General features: G+C 40.7%; 1 protein-coding gene across 5 annotated transcripts in view; it reads right to left on the bottom strand.

Annotated features, from left to right (window-relative positions):
* Window positions 1-13,245, bottom strand: part of LDLRAD4 (low density lipoprotein receptor class A domain containing 4) — a 426,914-nt gene that overhangs the window by 299,292 nt on the left and 114,377 nt on the right. The window lies entirely within an intron of this gene.

The raw sequence follows: 13,245 nt of genomic DNA, 5'->3' as shown, positions 1-13,245 counted from the left end.
CCCATTTCTATGAAGGGGCAACAGACAGAGAGCCTGTTGTCTTGATGCCAGACACATGAGGAATCTCATTTTGAACCTTTGACACATGCTTCCTTTGTTTTAATTTTTATTGGTCCATTCTTTATTTGTCATGTAACATCATCCCTTGCCATAGTTCAATCCTCAAATATAACCTGGAATCCATTACCATGGAATAGGTATTGACTGAATTCTTTCACTTCTCGCACATTTTTTCAAGGTAAAGCACCAAACAGGACAGCAGAGACAGAAGAAGAACAAAGGCAAGGTATACAACCTCTAAAAATGAAACTACAGCCATACATGAATTAAAGCATTTTAATGTCCTCCATGGCATGAATGAAATAAAAAAATGACCCGATCGTCAACCACAATTATCAGAGACTCTTATAAGAGGACATCAGTTCTGTTAAAAGCATAGAGCCAAAAATTTCATAGAGATTCAGGAATATATCAGTGGAAAGCTTTTGAATTCCATGCTGTAACTTCAAAACTATTGAGAGTAATATTCTGTAGAAGACCACAGCTTCCGTTAACATTTGCCAGACTAAAATGATAGAAGAAAGAACACTGCCTTGAATTATACTCACTGTTTCTTCAACTTGAGACATGGCATATACCAACACAGAGATGATTTGTGGAATCTGTCTATGTACAACTTATGAATTCTGGTGGATTAAGAAATTACGGTATTATTAGATGTCTCTGTGTGTGTGGAGTCAACCATGTGCTGTTATGGCTGTGTCAAATATTGTCTAGACCCTGGACAATGGAGAGCCATTAATGTTAATAACTGTACTCTGACCACCAAACAACAGGTATGTTGAGGAGGATGCCTGAGCTAGGAAAACAGTTCACCCAAATTTGTCTGCAGGGAGGTGGTTTGGAGCAGTGGATTTCCCCAGAAGGAGAAAAAATGAACCAGGTATTGGTGGTAGGACTTCTACACTTAGGGGACACAAAGGAATTTGGGGCAAAAGGTAGGAACAAAAGGGCATGTCTTCCTAGCATAGGGAACTATTCTGCCTGTGGGACCAGCCAAGATAAAAAGAAGTCAACCTAGAAAGAGACTTCATGAGTCCAAGGAGAAGCCATGAACTGCAGGAATAGAAGCCTGGGCACCCAAAGGACTCTGACCTAAGCCCCAAGAATGCTCCAGAATGGGGAGGACAATGAGGCAGGGAAATGCATGGAGGATTTCATTTTATTTGGCTCTGTATAACTTTTGTACTATCTAATGTGAAGAGTAATTTGGTTTAGGTACCTCTGCAAAGCCTGTGTGCTTGTTTACTTCACCCATCACATGCCCCTGAAGAGTTGAACTGTAACATAAACTTAGAATGCCCACAAGGGAGAACCTGAGGGGTCAGCACTGATACTGGTGGCCTAAAGCAACTGGACTGCAAGGTCCCATTTCTATGAAGGGGCAACAGACAGAGAGCCTATGCCTATGAAGTACACCAGAGAGGCCAAAGAAAGAGACAATGCTGCAATCTACTCAGAAAAAGGGAAGCTTAAGAACATATGGTTCTAATATGTTGGGACCCAAACACAGCAGCCTGGTGTGTGTCCAGTTATGGGAGCTCTATCATGGCTGTACATGGCAATGACTAAACGCACTCTACAACGTGTCGTTTAGAATAACATTTTTAATCCTGATTTATATTGTTTTGCACACTCACTCATTACTTTTTATTATGTGTATTACAGTAGTGCCTGGCGGCCTTAGTTGTGAAGCAGGACCCCATAAATACTAGATGCTGCACAAACAAAATGAATAGAACAAAAGACAGTCCCTGCCCCTTTCCCATGCTTTACCATAAAATGTTGAATTTTGTTTAGTTCAGAATTAATTCAATGAGATTCTGTACTTCATTGTAAATATTCTTGTTCCTATGTTTATGATCTACTCCAAAAAACACCAACAAGACACACGGTGGTTACATCAAGAGCACCTGCTGTATAATGCCTGGAACAAACCAGCTTCCATAAGCAAACACTGAGACCACTAGACAGCTCATTTTTACACTGCCTTCAAATGCTGCACCAATCACACAGTTTTAGAAGGTCAGTCAGAGAGAGAACTGTAGAGGAGGCAAAGGGCAGACTATTTCTTCAGAGATAAAATTTAGGAGGACTGACAGTTGTTCATGTCACTTTTTACTGAACACCAGTGAGTGTCAGAAAAAGATGTGCTTGCAACAGTCAAGTAGTATTTGGATTTCAAATAGGACTATGAGCACAGACCATGATATGGTCCCTTCTGAAGATGTACAAATAAAAATTTATAGTAGTAAGTGTTCTGAGTCTTTGATACCTTGAATAGGGATAATAAGGAAACTGATAAATAGAGAATCTCTAAATATATTATCTTTACATGCCAATGTTACAGTCATGGTAAAGTTGGAAAACAAAAACCCACAGAGACATTTAGTTTCCATTCCTTACAGCTGCAGCTAGATCAGAGCCTAGAGAACTGCACATCTGCCTCTCTGGAGGTGTATCAGAATAGAAAAACCAACTGTTCTAGCCTAGGAGAGAGAGACCTATCCAAGTGCCTGAGGCAATAAGACACATGCTAGTGGAAGAAACTGTAGCATAAGCCACAACTGATGTATCATTGCCAATCATAGAATACTCTGGAAATTGCTCTCCATCCTTTTGTCCAATTCAGACTGAGCAACGCCATCTCTCAGAGACGATCACTCTTTTTGTCTCTGAATACAAAAGATGAATAGTGATGACAACGTTATAGCAACTTCTCCAGCAAATGCCAACAAATGTCCACACTGCAACAGGATGGCAGGGATTGGAACAGAGAGCATGCTACATGTAATAATTCGAGAACATAAACGCATAACATAAAACTTGCTGAAGGTGTCAGGGTTACCAAAGTAAGATTTAAATTCCAAGTAGGTGCTTAAGATGCCCAAGTAAACCCCAGATGATAAGATTAGATAAGTAAATTATCTATATAGCCCTATCCATAGGCTACACGAGAGTAGTACTGTCATAGATTTTGCTGTCACAAACCCACATCATAATCTGAACTCCAGAGAGAGGAGTAGACTTGTTATTCTCTAGGAATCTGGTACTCCACGAGTTCACCACCAAGGGCAATTAGGTCAACTATGCCCTCCCCCATTCCCTCCTCCTCCCTACAGGGAACCTCAGCAAGATTTTAGCCAAATGCTATTCAACAAAAAACATATGATGAATAATCCCTTCACCCGTTACAGTTTTATCACAAATGAGTCACCTGACACATTTGCATCATGGAAACCTGGCTAAATGACTTTTCATGCCCAGCGGTGACTCACATTGTATCTTTATGATCCATCACTTGGCAGCAACTGGTGCCTGTGTCCATAGGCGCCAACTCCATACGTGATCAGGAGGGCTCAAGCACCCATGGAAAAAAATAGGGAGTGCTGAGCACCCACCAGCCACACAGGTTCTGGCCAGGGCTAGCCACCTATCAGCTATTTGGCAGGGCCCCCAGGGCTGGTTGTTGATCACTGAGTGGCTGGCTGGAAGTGCTAGAGGGAAAGAGGGGGCAGAGAGGTGGGCAGGGGGTCCAGTGAGGGCGGGGACTCGGGGCAGAGTGGGGGTGGAGCACCCATAGGGAAACATAAAAGTTTCCCTTCACCTGTGCCTGAGTCACACTCTCCTATCAATTTATCCACCTTAGCTTTCTCAGAGGTTATCTCCAGCCCCACATGCACAGCCAGCCTGCAATAGAATCTCAGACTGGTTGTGGACATAAAACACAAGAACTGTCATAGTCCACCCACTTTCAGTGGAAATCCAAAGCCACCTCAACAGGCAAAAATAAGACTAGTGCCATGGCCTAACGCCTGGAAACTCAGGAACTCCATCCAATTTCAAAACTTAAGGGAAAAAAACTCTACCTCACCATAAGACCAGAGAGTGGAAGAACTAGTAACTATTAAATTATGTCTATTACTTCTGGCACTAAATGGAAGCTCCCATCTAACTGACCACACAGATTTCCATGGCTTTGGGATGATCTGCAGTATGGAATGCAGGAAGAAAGAAAACTTGAGTGCAGAAAATATTAGGAAATACAGAGACTCCTCCTCCACAAGCTTTTTAAAAACTTATGCCACTCTTATTAAGTTAAACAGATTGTCTCTCTCCTCTATTGCTGGACTGACCCCAAGCTGCTGGAGAGATGATCTATAGCTTAATACAACAGCTACATTCCAATGTCAACCAACAGGGGGAGGCTTGTGAGCACAGGAGACAGATTTCACAAGAAATGGACTATATATTATGAAACTTATTACCAGAAGAGTAAGAATAACTAACAACCTCTGTTTGCTCAGAAAAAAATAAAAAGCTAGGACTGTCAAGTGATTAAAAATATTAATCGCAATTAATCACACTGTTAAATAATAACAGAATACCATTTATTCAAATATTTTGGATGTTTTCTACATTTTCAAATCTATTGATTTAAATTACTACACACAATACAACGTGTACAGTGATCACTTTATATTTATTTTTATTACAAATATTTGCACTGTAAAAAACAAAAGAAATAGTATTTTTCAATTCCCTTATTACAAGTACTGTAGTACAATCTCTTTATCATGAAAGATGAACTTACAAATGTAGAATTACGTACAAAAAAAGTGCATTCAAAAATAAAACAATGTAAAACTTTAGAGCCTACAAGTCCACTCAGTCCTACTTCTTGTTCTGTCAATTGCTCAGACAAACAAGTTTGTTTACATTTGCTGGACATAATGCTGCCCGCTTCTTGTTTACAATGTCACCTGAAAGTGAGAACAGGCGTTCTCAGGGCACTGTTGTAGCCGGCGTCACAAGATATTTACGTGCCAGATGGGCTAAGAATTCATATGTCCCTTTATGCTTCAACCACCATTCCAGAGGACCTGCGTCCATGCTGATGATGGGTTCTGCTTGATAACAGTCCAAAGCAGTGCAGACCAATGCACATTCATTTTCATCATCTGAGTCAGATGTCACCAGCAGAAGGTTGATTTTCTTTTCTGGTCGTTTGGGTTCTGTAGTTTCTGCATCTGAATGTTGCTCTTTTAAGACTTCTGAAGCATGCTCCACACTTTGTCCCTCTCAGATTTTGGAAGGCAGATAGATTCTTAAACTTTGAGTCAAGTGCCGTAGCTATCTTTAGAAATCTCACATTGGTACCTTCTTTGTGTTTTGTCAAATCTGCAGTGAAAGTGTTCTTAAAATGAACATGTGCTGGGTCATCATCCGAGACTGCTATAACAGGAAATGTATGGCAGAATGAGAGTAAAACAGAGTGGGAGACCTACAATTCTCCCCAAGGAGTTGAATCACAAATTTCATTAACACATTTTTTTTTAACGAGCATCATCAGCATGGAAGCATGTCCTCTGGAATGGTGGCCAAAGCATGAAGGGGTATACACACGTTTAGCATATCTGGCACCTAAAGACCTTGCAATGCCAGCTAGAGAAGTGCCATGTGAATGCCTGTTCTCACTTTCAGGTGACATTGTAATCAAGAAGCGGGCAGCATTATCTCCTGTAAATGTAAACAAACTTGTTTCTCTATGCAATTGCCTGAACAACAAGTAGGACTGAGTGGATTTGTAGGCTCTAAAGTTTTACATTGTTTTGTTTTTGAATGCAGTTATGTAACAAAAAAAAAACCCCTACATTTGTAAGTTGTACTTTCATGATAAAGAGATTACACTACAGTAATTGTATGAGGTGAACTGAAAAATACTATTTCTTTTATCATTTTTACAGTGCAAATATTTGTCATAAAAATAATATAAAGTGAGCACTGTACCCTTTGTATTCTGTGTTGTAATTGAAACCAACATATTTGAAAATGTAGAAAAACATCCAAAAATATTCTATTTAACAGTGTAATTAAAACTGCAATTAATCACAATTAATTTTTTAAATCGCCATTACATTTTTGAGTGAATCGCGTGAGTTAACTGTGATTAATCGACAGCCCTATAAAAATCCCATTTTTCAACCTATATTTCCCAGAATAAGTTGTGTTCTCCCACAAAGAGGCCTGTAAACAGACAGCTTGATGGTGAGGTTTCAGCTCTGGTGACTAAGAACTACAATATTCCAACCAGGGAACAGAAATTGTTGTTTTCTAAGTAGAAATAATCATGAAAAAAGCTTCTGCAGTACAGAAAATTAACTGCCCAGTAACTTGGGTAAATGCAAAAGGATGAACCATGATTTTCTGTAGATTAGATGCCCTCAACCCTTTTTTCTTTCATGGCTTTGTCCATGAAATTAGATTCTCCCACCCCATCCAGGAACATTTTGAGGAAAAAACTCCATTCCATCCCACACATACACATACTAGATGGGTAACCTTTACAATTCTGCAAATGGCTTATTGATGAAAAGGGAAAAAATGCTTAATTTCAGTGTCATAAAGTCACCAGAGAAATAAGTGTAGAATATTACGGCACCTGTGAATACTTTAAATCCCACTAGCAACTGTGCATTATCCTGGGGCTGTGAGAGCACTGACATATATTTTGTCAAGCTCTGGTACTGAAGAACTTGTGGACACTGAGAAGTAATGCAGTCAGTGGATTTCATGGAAAGTTCTTTGTTGGAGGAAAAACATCACAGCCAATATCAAATCAGCCAACTGTTCGTATGGTACTGACACCACCTGTTCGTGCTGCCATAAAGTGTTTTGAACCAACTTTTCCCCCTAGTTACTTATTTTATTAAACCACTTCCTGAAACTCACTGGCACATGCTAAGACACCAACACTTTACTTCCATCTGGGAAAGCAAACAAGTAATTTCTTCACTAATACATGCCAATGCCAGGTAACTAAGACTGCTGTTATTAAACACTGTAACACAACAATAATGCAGTGCACTCAGCTGTTGCCTATTGAGTGTCAGGCCTTGAGTTTATAGTGCAACACACAGTGCAATACTAGTCAACTGAGCAAGTTTAATATACTTTTTTCTTTAACTCTTGCAATGTATATGGTATAAACAGCTACCTTCCCAGTGCAGGACTGCTTGTCATTATAACAGATGAAGCTACTAGTAAATAAATATAAAGGTTTGAAAGCTGAGGGAAACTACAGGAAAACGCAAGTTTCCGCCAGTCTATTAAGCTGGAGGTTGCTTTGCATTGCGGTCTTAACAGGACATTGTCAACCCAAGTTACCTAAGTACAGCAGTTTGAAGTTAATTATTTTTGTTTCACAGCCCACCCACAACCCCATCTAACTTTCCATTGTACTTTGTCACAAGCAGAGATTTTAGTCCCAGGTGATCTGAAAGGCAGGTGGCAGTTGAAACCAATTTAACCAATTTCCAGCTGTGTGTAAGCCATATTACTGCAGTTTAAAAGGAAATCTTTAAAATATGCAGACAAATCCTAACAGTGTTTTGGGCAGGAGTTGGGGGGGCAGAACTGAGTGAAAGGGAAGAATTTTGTGCTGCTTGGCTGCTACACTTAGCTGGATTCACATCAATACACTTGCTTGTTCTAAAGGCTTATTTTGAAGCAGCTAAGAATTAACTATTTCCAGCAAGAATTCTGTGTTCAGGGAAAACTGGTTTTATATTTGTAAGATGAATGATATTAAAGATAACAAACATCAGGTCACTTTTCTTGTGACAGAAAGAAAGCTGGGTTTCTCCACTGCCACACCTTTATTCTGCCACTCCCTCATCAGGGATAGAATCATAAAATATCAGGGTTGGAAGGGACCTCAGGAGGTCATCTAGTCCAACCCCCTGCTCAAAGCAGGACCAATCCCCAATTAAATCGTCCCAGCCAGGGCTTTGTCAAGCCTGACCTTAAAAACTTCTAAGGAAGGAGTTTCTACCACCTCCCTAGGTAACGCATTCCAGTGTTTCACCACCCTCCTAGTGAAAAAGTTTTTCCTAATATCCAACCTAAACCTCCCCCACTGCAACTTGAGACCATTACTCCTTGTTCTGTCATCTGCTACCACTGAGAATAGTCTAGAACCATCCTCTTTGGAACCACCTCTCAGGTAGTTGAAAGCAGCTATCAAATCCCTCCTCATTCTTCTCTTCTGTAGACTAAACAATCCCAGTTCCCTCAGCCTCTCCTCATAACTCATGTGTTCCAGACCCCTAATAATTTTTGTTGCCCTTCACTGGACTCTCTCCAATTTATCCACATCCTTCTTGTAGTGCGGGGACCAAAACTGGACACAGTACTCCAGATGAGGCCTCACCAATGTCAAACAGAGGGGAACGATCACGTCCCGCAATCTGCTGGCTATGCCCCTACTTATACATCCCAAAATGCCACTGGCCTTCTTGGCAACAAGGGCACACTGTTGACTCATATCCCGCTTCTCGTCCACTGTCACCCCTAGGTCCTTTTCCGCAGAACTGCTGCCTAGCCATTCGGTCCCTAGTCTGTAGTGGTGCATTGGATTCTTCCATCTGAAGTGCAGGACCCTGCACTTATCCTTGTTGAACCTCATCAGATTTCTTTTGGCCCAATCCTCCAATTTGTCTAGGTCCCTCTGTATCCTATCCCTACCTGCCACCGTATCTACCACTCCTTCTAGTTTAGTATCATCCGCAAATTTGCTGAGAGTGCAATCCACACCATCCTCCAGATCATTTATGAAGATATTGAACAAAACCGGGACCGACCCTTGGGGCACTCCACTTGATACCGGCTGCCAACTAGACATGGAGCCATTGATCACTACCCGTTGAGCCCGACAATCTAGCCAACTTTCTACCCACCTTATAGCGCATTCATCCAGCCCATACTTCTTTAACTTGCTGACAAGAATACTGTGGGAGACCGTGTCAAAAGCTTTGCTAAAGTCAAGAAACAATACATCCACTGCTTTCCCTTCATCCACAGAACCAGTAATCTCATCATAGAAGGCAATTAGATTAGTCAGGCATGACCTTCCCTTGGTGAATCCATGCTGACTGTTCCTGATCACTTCCCTCTCGTGTAAGTGCTTCAGGATAGATTCCTTGAGGACCTGCTCCATGATTTTTCTGGGGACTGAGGTAAGGCTGACTGGCCTGTAGTTCCCAGGATCCTCCTTCTTCCCTTTTTTAAAGATTGGCACTACATTAGCCTTTTTCCAGTCATCTGGGACTTCCCCCATTCGCCACGAGTTTTCAAAGATAATGGCCAATGGCTCTGCAATCACAGCTGCCAATTCCTTTAGCACTCTCGGATGCAACACATCCGGCCCCATGGACTTGTGCACGTCCAGCTTTTCTAAATAGTCCCTAACCACCTCTTTCTCCACAGAGGGCTGGCCACCTACTCCCCATGCTGTGTTGCCCAGTGCAGCAGTCTGGGAGCTGATCTTGTTCATGAAGACAGAGGCAAAGAAAGCATTGAGTACATTAGCTTTTTCCACATCCTCTGTCACTAGGTTGCCTCCCTCATTCAGTAAGGGGCCCACACTTTCCATGGCTTTCTTCTTGTTGCCAACATACCTGAAGAAACCCTTCTTATTACTCTTAACATCTCTTGCTAGCTGCAGCTCCAGGTGTGATTTGGCCCTCCTGATTTCATTCCTACATGCCCGAGCAATATTTTTATGCTCTTTCCTGGTCATATGTCCAATCTTCCACTTCTTGTAAGCTTCTTTTTTATGTTTAAGATCCACAAGGATTTCACCGTTAAACCAAGCTGGTCGCCTGCCATATTTACTATTCTTTCGACACATCGGGATGGTTTGTCCCTGTAACCTCAATAGGGATTCCTTGAAATACAGCCAGCTCTCCTGGACTCCTTTCCCCGTCATGTTATTCCCCCAGGGGATCCTACCCATCAGTTCCCTGAGGGAGTTGAAGTCTGCTTTCCTGAAGTCCAGGGTCCGTATTCTGCTGCTTACCTTTCTTCCCTGTGTCAGGATCCTGAACTCAACCAACTTATGGTCACTGCCTCCCAGACTCCCATCCACTTTTGCTTCCCCTACTAATTCTTCCCGGTTTGTGAGCAGCAGGTCAAGAAAAGCTCCCCCCCAGTTGGCTCTTCCAGCACTTACACCAGGAAATTGTCCCCTACATTTTCCAAAAACTTCCTGGATTGTCTATGCACCGCTGGATCCCAGAGAAAGACTTCAGTAAGGGCTAGATTTTCCACTCCCACAAAAAGTAAAGGGAGTGGAGGAAGCTTTGTACTGGGAAAGTTCATACTGACTGAATGGAAGCAGGAACAGTCTTTAAATTAGCAGCCCTATGAACTCACAGGGCCTGATTCAGCCCTGGTTTACTACAGATTTATGACTGTAAATTAACTGATCTCAGTGGAGTTACACCAGCATAACGCAGCCACAAACTGAGCCCTGTGTCTGAGTCACACACTGTACCTTATTCTCATACTCCAGGGCATCCTATTTCATGCCCTGCATTTACTAAAACTTTTAATTATTTTTTCCAAAGGAGCAGCTTTATTATCACTGTTGGCCCCTTGTTACCTTTCCCCTTCTTCCTATTTATTTATTGGTACTCATCTCACTTGTTCCTTCTTTAAAGTTTTGAGAATCGTTTTTTTTCAGTAAGTGTTTACAAGTTTTATTATGTTTCTCCTGTGTGACTGATTTGTGGCCCATGCCATACTGTGGTGATGTTGGTTTCTTTATAAATAATATTATCAGACCAATTTCAAATATTAAACTGGATTGAATAAATAAGACAGAAAAGATGATGCAACAAGTAAAATATTTAGGAATAAACTCAACTATTAAAATTCAATTTAAGAGTATTACGAATTAGGAAGGTTTATGTAGAATGACAAATGTTTAGTTCAGCCTTGGATAAGGAGCTCCTGGCTTACCTGCATGGAAAACGGTTTGTGCAGGGTGGAGGAAGATGGTTTTGGCCCTAAAGCACAGAACAGGGCATCCAGAAATCTGAGTTCTGATTTTGACAGATTTATTTGACTTTGAGCAAGTATTTAAGCTCAAATTTGCATAAGTGGTTACCAATTTTAGGCACCCAACTTGAGACATTTTAGCTTGAAGTTCATAGTTACCAAGCCAGACAATTCCAACTGGAGACAATGTGAGCTGAAGGTGCCACTTCCCTCAAACTCAGAGCCTTTGTCTCTCAAGCTGGGCACCCAAAATTAGCAAATACTTTGAAAATGTTAGCCTTAACCTCTCCTGGCCTCAGTTTTAGCTCTTCCAAATGCTATCTGATGTGGGTGAGAGGGAATTGCATTACCTATATTAAAAATTTTAGTAGCTGTTTATAGAGGGAAATGTTTGGTCTTCTTGGTGGTGTGAGACAGGCTGCAGAGGGTACCATTAAGGTTTTAGAGGCAGGGTAGTTAAAATAAGCAAAAAATTAATTGGCAACACAGACAAAAGAAGAGTATTGCACAGATTATTTGTACTATGCTCTATCCATATACTGTGACAATGAGCATTTCACCACTGTATGATATGCCTAACAACTGTAATCTGTTCATCTATTATGCTTATCATGAAAGTATCAAATCTGGAAGTAAACGTAGCTGAAGCAAGCTCTTCTTCCTTCTCATTCATTTTCCTTTTACATTTCTGATCAATCAAATTGGGACCCAATTCAGTTTTACCAACTCTTGCAACTTGATCATGAGTCTTAACAATATTTGGTGTTTTTCTTAATGCACCAGATCTTGGAGTCAGGTAATAACCTGAGAACCTCAGATTTCTTTTTAAAAAAATGGTTTTTAGCCATCAAAGTTCTGGAGAAAAGCTGGAAAAAAATGAAGCCTAGAGGCTCAAAAACAAGAAGGCAAATAAAAAAAAATACAAAATGTATTATTTTAAAAGTCTCATGATTGGAGAGAAAGGGGAAGTAGTTTCTGACATGAATTTTGAATGTTTTGGGTTCGTGATACTGGACCCAATACACAGTAACAGTAGGTTCCAAAGCAGCAGATTTAAGGACTGATATTTGTGACAGCTGATATATGTAGAAGTTAGGGCTGTCAAGTGATTTAAAAAAATTAATCGCATGATTAATCGCGTGATTAATCACACTGTTAAACAATAATAGGGTATCATGTATTTAAATATTTTTGGATGTTTTCTACATTTTCAAACATATTGATTTCAATTACAACACAGAATACAAAGTATACAGTGCTCACTTTATATTTATTTTTGATTACAAGGTATTTGCACTGTAAAAAACGGCAAGAAATAGCATTTTTCAATTCACCTCATATAAGTACTGTAGTGCAATCTCTTATCATGAAAGATGAACTTACAAATGTAGAATTATGTACAAAAACCTACATTCAAAAATAAAACAATGTAAAATTTTAGAACCTAAAAGTCCACTCAGTCCTTGTTCAGCCAATTGCTCAGACAAACAAGTCTGTTTACATTTGCAGGACATAATGCTGCCTACTTCTTGTTTACAATGTCATCTGATAGTGAGAACAGGAGTTCTTAGGGCACTATTGTAGCGAGTGTCGCAAGATATTTACGTGCCAGATGGGCTAAAGATTCATATGTTCCTTCATGCTTCAACTGCCATTCCAGGGGACATGCTTCCATGCTGATGATGGGTTCTGCTCGATAACAATCCAAAAGAGTGTGGACCAATGCATGTCCATTTTCCTAATCTGAGTAAGATGCCACCAGCAGAAGGCTGATTTTCTTTTTTGGTGGTTCGGGTTCTGTAGTTTCCGCATTGGAGTGTTGCTCTTTTAAGACTTCTGAAGCATGCTCCACACTTTGTCCCTCTCAGATTTTGGAAGGCAGGTAGATTCTTAAACTTTGGGTCGAGTGCCATAGCTATCTTTAGAAATCTCACATTGGTACCTTGTTTGCGTTTTGTGAAATCTGCAGGGAAAGTGTTTTTAAAATGAACAAAATGTGCTGGGTCATCATCTGAGACTGTTGTAACAGGAAATATATGGCAGAATGAGGCTAAACCAGAAAGGGGACATACAATTCTCCCCCCGGAGTTCAGTCACAAATTTAATTAACACATTTTTTTTAACGAGCATCATCAGCATGGAAGCATGTCCTCTGGAACAGTGGCCGAAGCATGAAGGAGCATACGAATGTTTAGCATGTCTGGCATGAAAATTCCTTGCAATGCTGGCTACAGAAGTGCCCTGCAAATGCCTGTTCTCACTTTCCGGTGACATGTAAATACAAAGAGGGCAGTATTATATCCTGTAAATGTAAACAAACTTGTTTATCTTAGTGATTGGCTG

Source organism: Lepidochelys kempii, chromosome 2 (genome assembly GCF_965140265.1).
Source record: "Lepidochelys kempii isolate rLepKem1 chromosome 2, rLepKem1.hap2, whole genome shotgun sequence".
In the NCBI taxonomy this organism is placed as follows: Eukaryota; Metazoa; Chordata; order Testudines; family Cheloniidae; genus Lepidochelys; species Lepidochelys kempii.
Note: the sequence above shows the minus strand (reverse complement) of the source record. Positions and strands in the feature narration are given on the sequence as shown.